General features: G+C 37.9%; 1 protein-coding gene and 1 long non-coding RNA gene across 4 annotated transcripts in view; one reads left to right on the top strand and one right to left on the bottom strand.

Annotated features, from left to right (window-relative positions):
- Positions 1 to 12,658, bottom strand: part of LOC131894553 (disintegrin and metalloproteinase domain-containing protein 26A-like) — a 47,030-nt gene that overhangs the window by 14,780 nt on the left and 19,592 nt on the right. The gene's annotated exons all lie outside the window — the stretch shown is intronic.
- The window catches only part of LOC131894555 (uncharacterized), a 68,367-nt gene that overhangs the window by 1,064 nt on the left and 54,645 nt on the right, over positions 1 to 12,658 (top strand). The gene's annotated exons all lie outside the window — the stretch shown is intronic.

Consider the following 12,658-nt stretch of genomic DNA (forward strand, 5'->3'; position numbering starts at 1 on the left):
TTTTATATATTTTATGAAGACTAGTGGAATTGGAAATTTTCTGTACCAAATAAATAATAATTCTTATGGGAATAACAATGACAATTACCCAGATTTTGTCATCACACTTTATAAATGAATGAGTCAGTTTTTCATGAATACTCAAAAGGATGTACAACTCTGTGTCAGCATAAAAATAACAAATTCTAGTGTATAAAAGAAAATAAATAAATTTATTTGATTTTAAATGGAAAGGAAACAAACATGCAATCAAAATAGCTCACATACAATACTTATTTTTATATACTTATGGATTATTTATTTACTATATTCCCTTGTATAGTTATTTATACTTAATAATATCAACATAAAATTAGTAAAGGGAGTAATAATCTTATCTGACCAAGTTTTATTAGTTTCACAGTAATGAGTTTCATCGTGGCATCTTCATTTGTCTGTATCATCATAGTTTGCTGTCATTCATTGTTCATCCCATATCGTTATTCTTTTAAAGTGCATTCTATACAAGATCCAGTTATGACAATGAAAAGCTTGATCAGATATAGTATGCTAACTTTTAGACTACAATATGTGTGTTCTATTAAATATTACATGACTTACAAAGTGTTCATTTCACAATAATTTTTGCTTCCTAATTTATAATCCAGTAACAATAACACTAACCTGGTGATTGCTAATTCTCAACTTTCCTACTGGTAAACTTAATGAGAATGAATTCTTCTAGGAGTTCTTGAGACTCCTTTATGTAAAGGAGTATGTGTAGTGCTTATGTTTCTATAAAGCATTTGTGTCCCTGAAATAGGAGAGAAAAGGAACAGTTTGATGTATTTATTTCCTCCAGAAATTATTCATTCTGTAAATGCCAATTTGAATCAAACTCCACAATTTTTCATAAGAGTGTAAGATTTAAAGTTTAAACAAAAGTACTGGGTTCACATGAGGTCCCAAATATGAGCTGAAGAAAGATGATACCAATTAACATGTAAAGCATGTCAGGGATAAGTCCAGAAGGCCTCAGTACCATAGAAAGGAGTATAGGCAATGGAGGAGAACTGGAAGGGAGAGGTGGTCTTCCCCATAGAAGATCACATCAAATGATTGTGAAGTGGCAAAGAGTCAGCCCTGAGAGCATAAATACAAGTATCATTATATGGACTAAGGTGGTTGTAAGCATGCAATAACAGTCAGGGGAAGAAGAGGCCATAAATTTGAAGGAAAGTGGGGACAGGAATATGGGAGGTCTTGGAGGGAGGAAAGGGAAAGGAGAAATGTAATTAAATTACAATCTCACAAAATGTACGGGGTTCAGAAGAGCATTGACTAAAGGACATAGCAACGATCATGTTAAAATGATAATCAACATCATTGTGTCTTTCAGCCGATCATTAGCGGTGAATTTGCAAAACATTTTGAGTTTCTCTTGAATATAAGAGGACACTGAGTTTCCAAGTTGTTAGAGAACTGTAGTAGGCTCTGAGGTTACTGACAATAGAAAGCCAGACTCTGAGATGTGCTGCTAGCAGAAGACCAGTCATGCCAGGAATGGGAAAGGTGACTAAGTGGATTTGTTCCCGGGTTTCCATGAGACCATTTTCTGAACAATACCTCACTTACAGCCTAGTGAGTCCTAGAGAAAAAACTCAACAAGATTATGCCAAGAAATTCTTGGTTCATTGAGATGCTGAGGTCATGTACACATGTGTGTTCAAGTCATTAATTTGGGAGACAGTTATTTTACATAGTGATCAATTATCACTATAAAAATTAGGAAATAAATTTTCCCTCCCTTACTTTCTATCATCTTTGCCTTAATAGCATAATGATGCCATCTGATATTTGTTTTGTAAATCAATTGTCTTTAAAAGCTCAACACTGCACTGGAGAGATGTCTCAGCAAGAGAATTAGCTGATGCTCAAGGCTGAGGACCTAATTTTTGGAACCTCAGAACCTACACAAAACCAGCAACGTGCCATGCATCTGTATTCGCAAAATCCTGAGGTGAATGGAATGCATAGATAGGAGCTCCTCAGAAGATCTAGGACCAGCTACCCTGCCCTAACAGTAGTGAACAAAAGGGTCCTGTCTCATATATGGTTCAAGAATAACTCACGTGTCATCCATCAGTCACATAGGAACACATGCACACACACGTATCATACAAATACACTAATAAAAGCATATTAAAAGATATTTTCCAAAAATGTTTTATGCTGAGACACATTATAATTATATTTTCAAAAGTTGAAGACAATGAATTTTGAGATTAATAAGAGAAAGGCAATTCATTATATACTCTGGAAACTCCATAAGGTTATCATTGAATCTTTCAGTGGGGATCTGAATGATTTTAGTCAAAGTGGGAATCAAATAAAATGATAGTAACAAAAGCTGTACCAGACAAAAGAGTCTTGTAACAAGGAGAGACATATGAACATTTTTTTTTCCAGACACCAAAACCAGATGCACTTCAGCAACACTACACTTGCTTAAGAGTGTTTAAATCTCATTGGTGCAAGCAAATATATAGATGAGTATAAAGTATCATTACTAAGTGGTGCTGTATAAATTAATGGTACTTACTGTTTGTTAAAAGACAAAAATATTAGGCAAAATTGCAACCACAAGGTAACTAAGAATATATACTAAATGTAATCAGTGTGACTTCATAGACACAGAATATGTGAAGTGTGTGGTGTTCTTAAAGATTAAGTTCTTATAACCATATAGAGATCATTATAAACACAAGATACTGTGAAAGCTTCTGGTAATTACAAAATTTTGCAATAGATACATCAAAGATTAAGAACAAAATAAGCCACCTACCCACTATGGCAATTTTTGAATGCATGGAATCTGACCCTGCACTTCAGCCCAAAACCTCAAGTAAGAAATTCTAGAGCTGCTTTCACACACTTTACTGTCAGCCATCCCACTCACCAATAGACCCCAGACCATATATAGCCACACTCAGAAGCCTAGTTAGAGGTCATTAGAGTCAGTTCCCTCTCCCTGCCTGTTCACCTACCCAGCACCACACCTACCATGCTCATAAGGGGCTGCTTGGTTTCAGAACCCTGAATTCAAACCAGAACTTTTTGTAGCCAATTTTAGATCTAATCCTCACTGACCCTACTGTTAGCCACCCCACTCACCAATGGGCCCTAGTCTGTGTGGAAGTATTCTCCAGACCCTACTAAAATACCTCTGGAGAGAGTCCTATCTCCTAGTAACCATCTGCTGACCACACAAACCCTACCCACCACATCTATCTGGGGTAGTTTGGAATGCAAATCTAGAGTCTAAACCTGAAATTCAGAAGGAAATCCAAGAGCCTGCCCACCTACCTCCAGAATGCCAGTTACAGATGTGTATAGCTAGTCCTCTTCCTACATGTCATTTCCTCTACCAACCATGTGACCTCCTGTCCTAAATTAGGACACCTAGGACTCTGAAATTAACCCAGAGTGCCCCCCAACTGAGAATCAAGTATCATTTAGCTGATACACGATTTGACATCTTGGGATAATATTAAATAAATATCTGACATCCACCCAACTTAGGCAAGACTAGCTTTTCACGTGGAGAAATATGACAAATGTCCTAACTCTTGATGCCTAGATCCCATCATCCAAACAAACATCAACATTTAAGACAACATGCCTCTTCTAGAATCCAGCAACTTTCTTTTAATATTTCTTTAGAAAAGTGATGTAGCTGAAGCTCAGGACAAGGACTTCAAAATAACAAATGTAAGAGTGTTCATGGAGCTCAAGACAGACAGGAAGAATACATGCCCAAATGAAGACTGGGAGGGAAAAACACTTGATTGACATAATGGAAAACAATTCAAAATATTAAAATTGATTTTAATGAAGAAATAGAGCCTTTGAAGAAAAGCTAAACTGAAATGAAAACCCTGGAAATTAAACAAAATGCTCAGAGGAAAGACTCTACAACAATTTGGATGAAGTGGAAAAAAGAACATGAGATCTTACAGGAAAACGTGAATAAATGGATCACTAAGTAAAAGCTCCAAAATTCAGGCACACAACATACAGGATGTATGGGGCAGTATGAAAGAGCAAACCTTCAAATAATTGTTTAGGAGAGAGAAGAAAGCAAAGTAAAAGGCACAAAAATATTTTAAACAAAATCATAGATGAAAAATTTATTTCCCGTTTGTAAGGAAGAGATGTACCAAGATTCAGACTTCTACAGAACACCAAATAACAGAACCAGAAAATAAACTCTCCAAGTCATATGGTAATGAAGCCTCTAATTGTATAGAAAAAGTAAAGGATATTCAAAGCTCCAAGGGAGAGATTGAAGTCCCACAAAAGGTAGACCCATTAGAGTAACACCCAACTTTTTAATGGAGGCACTGAAGGCCAGAAGGGAGCCTGGACTGATAACATACAAGCTCTGAATGAACATACATGCCAAATGAGAATATTATGAGGAAATGTAACCAGGGAAACTACTGTCAATAATAATTCAAAGAGATAGAAAAGATTTCATGATGAAAACAAGTTTAAGGAATCTATTCCCACTGAGACAACTCCACAGAGGGTACTGAAATTATTGTTTCAGTCTGAAAAGAAGGCTTTCTACACCCATGAAAACACTAGGAATAAATAATCCCCAAAGAGTTAAGCAAAAATAATCTAAATATGACCCAAATTTATATAACAAAAGTTAATAAATATTTTAAAATGCTAACATCAATATTAATGTTCTCCTTTGCCCAATGAAAGCACACAAAATAATAAAGTAAATTAGAAACAGGATTCATATTTTTGCTGCCTCCAAGAATGACAACTCACCATCAAGAACAAGTATCATTTTAGGATTAAAAAAATGGAAAAATAAATTCAAGCAATTATAAAAAACTGAACTTTAAACCAAATTAACCATAAATCATAGTGAAGGATACTATTTATTCGTTAAAGAAAAATTCAAGTCAACATTACAATTCCAAACATTTACATGGCAAACACAAGAACACCCTATTTCATAAATAAAAACTATTGGATATAAAATCATATATTGATCCTGATACAATGATAGTAGTTGAACTCATTAGCCACTCTTTTCAATGGATAGGTCATTCAGACAAAAGCCAAATAGAGAAACAGTGCACTTCATATATCATAAATGAAATCAACCTAACAAGACACCTACCGAACATTCTACCTAGACATTAAAGAATATACTTTCTTCTCAGCAACACATGGAAAATTTCTCCACATTGATCACATTTTACGACACAAAGGCTCAACAGAGAGTGTAAAATTGAAATTTTTTATAAATAAATTTATAAATAAAATCACGCACGGCTCCAAAATGGGCTAGGCTCAATGTACAATATGCTTGCTTTAACAACAGATGGGCAACATTATGGCAAGTGTGTTTATAAGGCTATCTTTTTTTTAATTGGCATTAATGCATTTATTTTCTATTACTTTCGTGTTTCTTTTTTTTCTTTATTTTATTTTACAATAAAATTAAGTTCTACATATCAGCCATGGATTCCCTTGTTCTCCCCCCTCCTGCCCCCCTCACCTTCCCCCCAACCTAACTCCCATTCCGATTTCCTCTAGGACAAAGCCTCCCCTGAGGACTGAGATCAACCTGGTAGACTCAGTCCAGATAGGTCCAGTCCCCTCCTCCCAGGCCGAGCCAAGAGACCCTGCATAAGCCCCAGGTTTCAAACAGCCAACTCATGCAATGAGCACAGGACCCGGTCCCACTGCCTGGATGCCTCCCAAACAGATCAAGCCAATCAACTATCTCACCCATTCAGAGGGCCTGATCCAGTTGGGGGCCCCTCAGCCATTGGTTCATAGTTTTTGTGTTTCCATTCGTTTGGCTATTTGTCCCTGTGCTTTATCCAACCTTGGTCTCAACAATTCTCGCTCATATAAACCCTCCTCTTTCTTGCTAATTGGACTCTGGGAGCTCCACCTGGGGCCTAGCCATGGATCTCTGCATCCAGATCCCTCAGTAGTTGGATGGGGTTTCTAGCACGACAATTAGAGTGTTTGGCCATCCCATCACCAGAGTAGGTCAGTTCGGGCTGTCTCTCGACCATTGCCAGCAGTCTGTTGTGGGGGTATCTTTGCAGATTTCTGTGGACTCTCTAGCACTTTGCTTCTTCCTATTCTCATGTGGTCTTCATTTACCATGGTCTCCTATTCCTTCTTCTCCCTCTCTGTTGTTGATCCAGCTGGGATCTCCCGCTCCCCCAATCTCTCTTTCCCTCGACCCTCACCCTTCATTACCCCCACTCATGTCCAGATTGTTCATGTAGATCTCATCCATTTTTCTGTCATTGGGTGATCCCTGTGTCTTTCTTGGGGTCCTGTTTTCTAGGTAGCCTCCCTGGTGATGTGAGTAGCAGTCCAGTCATCCTTGTTCCACATCTAGTATCCTCCTGTGAGTGAGTACATACCATGTTTGTCTTTCTGAGTCTGGGTTACCTCACTCAGGATGATTTTTTCTAGATCCATCCATTTGCCTACAAACCTCATGATGTCATTGTTTTTCTCTGCTGAGTAGTATTCCATTGTGTGTATGTACCACATTTTATTTATCCATTCTTCAGTTGAAGGGCATCTAGGTTGTTTCCAGGTTTTGGTTATTACAAACAATGCTGATATGAACATAGCTGAACAAGTGCTCTTTTGGTATGATTAGGCATTCCTTGTGTATATGCCCAAGAATGGTATAGCTGGATCTTGGGGGAGATTGATTCCCAATTTTCTGAGAAAGCGTCATATTGATTTCCAAAGTGGTTGTATAAGCTTGCATTCCCACCAGCAGTGGAGGAGAGTTCCCCTAGCTCCACATCCTCTCCAGCATAAGGTGTCTTCAGTGTTTTTGATCTTAGCCATTCTGACAGGCGTAAGGTGGTATCTCAGAGTTGTTTTGATTTGCACTTCCCTGATGATTAGGGATGTTGAGCAATTCCTTAAATGTCTTTCAGCCATTTGAGTTTCCTCTGTTGAGAAGTCTTTGTTTAGTTCTATAGCCCATTTCTTAATTGGACTGTTGGGCATTTTGATGTCTAATTTCTTGAGTTCCTTATATATTCTGGATATCAGTCTTCTGTCAGATGTGGGGTTGGTGAAGCCTACCCATTCTGTAGGCTGTCACTTTGCCTTGTTGACTGTATCCTTTGCTCTACAAAAGCTTCTCAGTTTCAAGAGGTTCCATTGATTGATTGTTTCTCTCAGTGTCTGTGCTACTGGTGTTATATTTAGGAAGTGATCTCCTATGTCAATGCATTCAAGACTACTTCCTACTTTCTCTTCTAGCAGGTTCAGAGTAACTGGATTTATGTTGAGGTCCTTGATCCACTTGGACTTAAATTTTGTGCACAGTGATAGATATGGATCTATTTGCAGCCTTCTACATGTTGACATCCAGTTTTGCCAGCACCATTTGTTGAAGATGCTTTCTTTTTTCCATTGTACACTTTTGGCTTCTTTGTCAAAAATTATATGTTCATGGGTGTGAGGATTAATGTCAGGATCTTCAATTAGATTCCATTGGTCCACATGTTAGTTTTTATGCCAGTACCAAGCTGTTTTTATTACTGTATCTCTATAGTAGAGCTTGAAGTCAGGGATCGTGATGCCTCGTGATGCCTCCAGAGGTTGTTTTACTGTACAGAATTCTTTTGGCTATCCTGGGTTTTTTGTTTTTCCATATGAAGTTGAGTATTATTCTTTCCATGTCTGTGAAGAATTGTTTTGGTGTTTTGATGGGGATTGCATTGAATCTGTAGATTGCTTTTGGTAAAATTGCCATTTTTATTATGTTAGTCCTGCCTATCCATGATCATGGGAGATCTTTCCATTTTCTGACATCTTCTTAATTTCTTTTTTCAGGGACTTAAAGTTCTTGTCATATAGGTCCTTCACTTGCTTAGTTAGTGTTACCCCAAGGTATTTTATATCGTTTGTGGCTATTGTAAAGGGTGATGTATCTCTGATTTCCTTCTCAGCCTCTTTGTCAATTGTATATAGGAGGGCCATTGATTTTTTTGAGTTGATCCTGTATCCTGCTATGTTGCTGAAGGTGTTTATAAGCTGTATCAGTTCCTTGGTTGAATCTTTGGGGTCACTCATGTATAATATCATGTCACCTGCAAATAGGGAAAGCTTGACTTCTTCCTTTCCAATTTGTGTCCCCTTAATCTCCTTATGTTGTCTTATTGCTCTGGCTAGAACTTCAAGTACTATATTGAATAAGTATGGTAAGGCTATCTTTTTCTTTCTTTCTTTCTTTCTTTCTTTTTTGTTTTGTTTTTCAAGAAAGGGTTTCTCTGTGTAGTTTTGGTGCCTGTCCTGGATCTTTCTCTGTAGACCAGGCTGGCCTGGAACTCACAGAGATCTGCCTGGCTCTGCCTCCTGAGTGCTGGGATTAAGGGTGAGTGCCAGTGCTGCTTGACAAGGCTGTCTATCTTTATTGGTATAATTTACTAGGATCTAGTGACCTGTTTCATACATGTTTCTACTACATAGAGTGACTTTCACTCTAGGTTCCAAAGTCAAGTACAACCATATCAATGTGTGGAAGAAAATGATGAGCATTCAGTCACTTTATAATGATGCTTATATTTTCCTTTTGTACTCGAGACATTACATTCTCAGTGATACCCCAATGTGGGTTGATGATTTGTTAGAGAATAAATTCAAAGTAATGATTTTAAGAAAATTTACTGAATTGCAAGTGAAAATGTGAAAAACATATGTTTATCAAAAAATTAATTATATATCACCAATATAATGAGAGAGAAAAGAGCCTGCCAGCTGCATAATTTTGCAAATTCGTACACTGTCCCATGGACTACTGCCAAGTGAGAGTCCATTTCCACAGATGTCTTGCCCTAGAGGCAAACTGTTCGGCAGGTAGTAATATGCTGATTCTAGACTAGGCTGCACAGATCGTGACAGTTTGTGATTTTTCTCTGTATGTTTGACCTTAGTTCATAGGAATGCTGTTGATTTGTATAAAGTTATGTCCTATCCTACCACACTGTTGTATCTGTTTAATCATTTCTACAATTTTTAGGTAGAATTTTGTTTTTTTATTTTATATGCCAACCACAAATCGCCCTTTCATCCCTCGTCCCATTCCCTGCCACATTTCCCCCATCCCCTATCCCTCATCCCCTCCTCCAACAGGGTAAGTTCTACCATGGCGGGCTCAGCTAAGCCTTGTACATTCAGTTAAGGCAGGACAAAGCCCCTCCCCGCTTTATCAGGGGTGAGCAAGGTGTCCGACCATAGGTAATGGGATCCAGAAAACCGGCTCATGCACCAGGAATAGATACTGATCACACTGCCATGGTCCCCTCAGACAGACCCACCTACACAATTGTCTCCTGTATGCAGAGGGTCTAGTCTGGTCCCATGTAGATTCCACGGCTGTTGGTTTAAAGTTCTTGAGTTCTTTGAGCTTGGCTCAGTTGTCTTTTTAGATTTCCCCATTGTGATCTTGACCTCCCCTTGCTCATGAAATGCCTCTTCTCCAAGAGCTCAGCCTGCTGTATGGATATGGATCTCTGCATCTGTTTCAATCAGTTACTGGATGAAAACACTATGATAGTTAGGGCATTCGCCTATCAGGTTACCAGGGTAGGCCAGTTCAGGCACCCTCACTACTGTATTTCTAATGTATGGTTTATGACATCTGCAAATACAGTTTGATTTCTTGTTTCCTCGTTTGTATTCCTATAATTTACTTCTCATCCCTTGTTACTCCATCCAATACTTCTGGCATAATGTTGAAAAGGCATGGGCATAGTAGGAATCTGTTTCATTCCTGACTTCAGTGGAATTGCCTTAAACTTTTCTCCATTTAGGTTGATGGTCACTGCAGGTTTCTCATATGCAGACTTTAGTGTGTTGAGCTATGGTCTCTTCAGTCCTACATTCTCTAGGATTTTCATCATAAAATCGTGTTTGGTTTAGTCATAGGTATTTTCTGTATCTATTGAGATGATCATGTGACTTTTGTGTAAAATCCTGTAGCTAGATTTTTCTGCAGTCCTGCCTGGCCCACGGTCAGGACAAATCTCTCTCACCTGTCAGTCCCGCAGCGGCTCAGACCCAACCAAGTAAACACACAGAGACTTATATTGCTTAAAAACTATATGGCCATGGTAGGCTTCTTGTTATCTAGTTCTGCTATCTTAAATTAACCCATTTCTATTCATCTAAAAGTTGCCACGTGGCTCTCGGCTTACCGGTATCTTAACATCTTCTCATGGCGTAGCTGGCAGTGTCTCTCTGCTTCAGCCTTCTACTACCCAGACCTCCCCTCTCTCTGTTCCGCCTATATTTCCTGCCTGGCTGCTGGCCAATTAGCATTTTATTTGTCAATAAATCATCCACAGCAATCCCTTGATATGGTTTATTACATTGATTCCATTGTGTATGTTGAATCATGCCTACATTTTAGTAATGAAGATAACTAGTTCATGGGAGACAGTCTTTTTGATACATGTCTGTATTCTGCTTGTATTTTATTGAGCATTTTGAATCTATGTTCATCATGGTTATTGGCTTGTAGGTTTGTAGTTGTGTCATGCTTTGGTATAAGTGTGTCATCAGGTTCTTATGAATTTGTGCATGTTCTATCTTTTACTATCTCCTTGAATATTTAAGAATGATTGGCTGTAAATCTTCCCTGAAAGTCTGTTAGAATTCTGTTGTGAATCCAACTTGCACTGGACCGTTTTTTATTTTTTTCAGCTGGAAGGTCTTTAATTACTGTTTCAATCTTTTAATTTTGGTGAGTCTCTTTATATTGTTAACTTCTTAGATTGAAAACTTCTTCCATCCTCTTACTTTTCTTTCATGTTTTACAGCCTAATGGAATACTTTTTAAAAGTAACTCTTTTATTTTTTCTTTGTGCTTTGACATCATGCGTAATCATCCCATTCATTTCCCTGGCCATTTGTGCCTACTCTCTGCCCTTGCAAACTCCCCCCCACCAAATAAAATAAAATTTAAGAGAAACAAAAGATGAAAAAGGAAAAATGAGTAACCAAGGGGAGTTCCAGTGAGGGCTCAGCATGGATAATGTAGCAGAGAGAAGATGCCTTGAACCAGACCAATGACTCTTTGTAATAAACACTTGCAAGTAAAGATAAATGAATAAAAGTGTTTACTATGTATGCTGTAACATTTCCCTCTTCATTTCTGATTCGATTAATTTGGGTCCTCTATTACTTTCTTAGAATTAGTTGGATGAAGGTTCTGATAATTTTGCTTATCTTCTCAAAGAACCAGCTCTGAGAATAATTGATTTTTTGTGTTGTTTTCTTTGTTTATATTTTGTTGGATTCTGCTCTGATTTTTATGATTTCTTGCTATTGTTTAAGGTTGCTACTGTTCTTCAAAATTGTTTGGATTGTATCACTAGGTCACTTAATAGATGTCTTTCTGGTTTTTTAATGAAGGTTCTTGGAATTGTGACTGCCATTTATGTATCCCAGAAGATTGGTTGCATTGTGTTTTCAGTTTCAATAGTTTCAGTAAAACCCTTTTTAAAATATTGACTTCTTCCTAGACTCACCCATCATTCAGTGATGATGTGATTAATCTCTATGAACTAGCATATATTTGAAAGATTTGTTGTCTGTGAGTTTTCAGTTTTATTGCATTATCATCAGATACGATACAAAGAGTTATCCCGTCTCTTTGAATTTGTAACTTTTTGCTTTGTGTCCCCCAATTTTAGAACAGCTTCAGTGACTTGTATCTACACATGTGGGGGTTCTAACTACAAGGTTTCAGTGGGGAAGGTCATGGATGAGAAAGTGAACAGGACAGAAAGCTGGGGTCAGGAGGACTACATCAGCTGATGTCTCATGCCTGCAAGTTTATTTAACCACCCTGATTCAAGTGCTATTTGCAGTACATGGACAGAATCAGCAAAACACTATCACAGAACGGCACAGAGTCAGCAGGAAGATTATCAAGCAATGTAGTGGAAAGAGAACACAGGTTCTCTCAAGTGTGTCAGAGGCCAAGCACACAGCAGTCTTGGGACTGATAACCATAGACTTTCATGGGAAAAGTCCAGTTCCTAAGAACTGAAAACTTAACTTCCTCAAGGTTCTGGACCCCACCCAGCTGGGTGAGGACACAGAACTAAAGTTCTCTTTATCTTTTCATCAGGACCTTTCAGAGAGGCCCCATTGCTTTCATGTGCCAATGAGAGGAATGTATGCATTCTTTCCTGTGTTGGTACGATATTCTATAGCTAATATCAAGTCTATGAAGATTCATGATGTCAATTATTTTTGTTATTTCTTTGTATGTTTATTTTTGTCTAGATCACATGTGTACTGGAGAAAATGGAGTATTGAAATCATCTTCTATTAATGGATTGATGTTAATCTGTGCCTTAAACCCAGTAGTAAATTCTGTTACGAAATAGAGAGCACCATAATATGGTGCATGTATGTTGAAGATAGTAAGATGTTCTTGATTCCCTTGATAAGAATGAAGTGTCCCACTTTATCTCCTTTGGTTAGATTTACTGTAAGTTTACATTGTCAGATATTGTGAAAGTTAAGCCTACTTGCTTCCTGGTCTCATTTTATTGCAATACTTTTGTCCACCCTTTAACTCTAAGGC

This window comes from Peromyscus eremicus, chromosome 17 (assembly GCF_949786415.1).
Source record: "Peromyscus eremicus chromosome 17, PerEre_H2_v1, whole genome shotgun sequence".
Lineage (NCBI taxonomy): Eukaryota > Metazoa > Chordata > Mammalia > Rodentia > Cricetidae > Peromyscus > Peromyscus eremicus.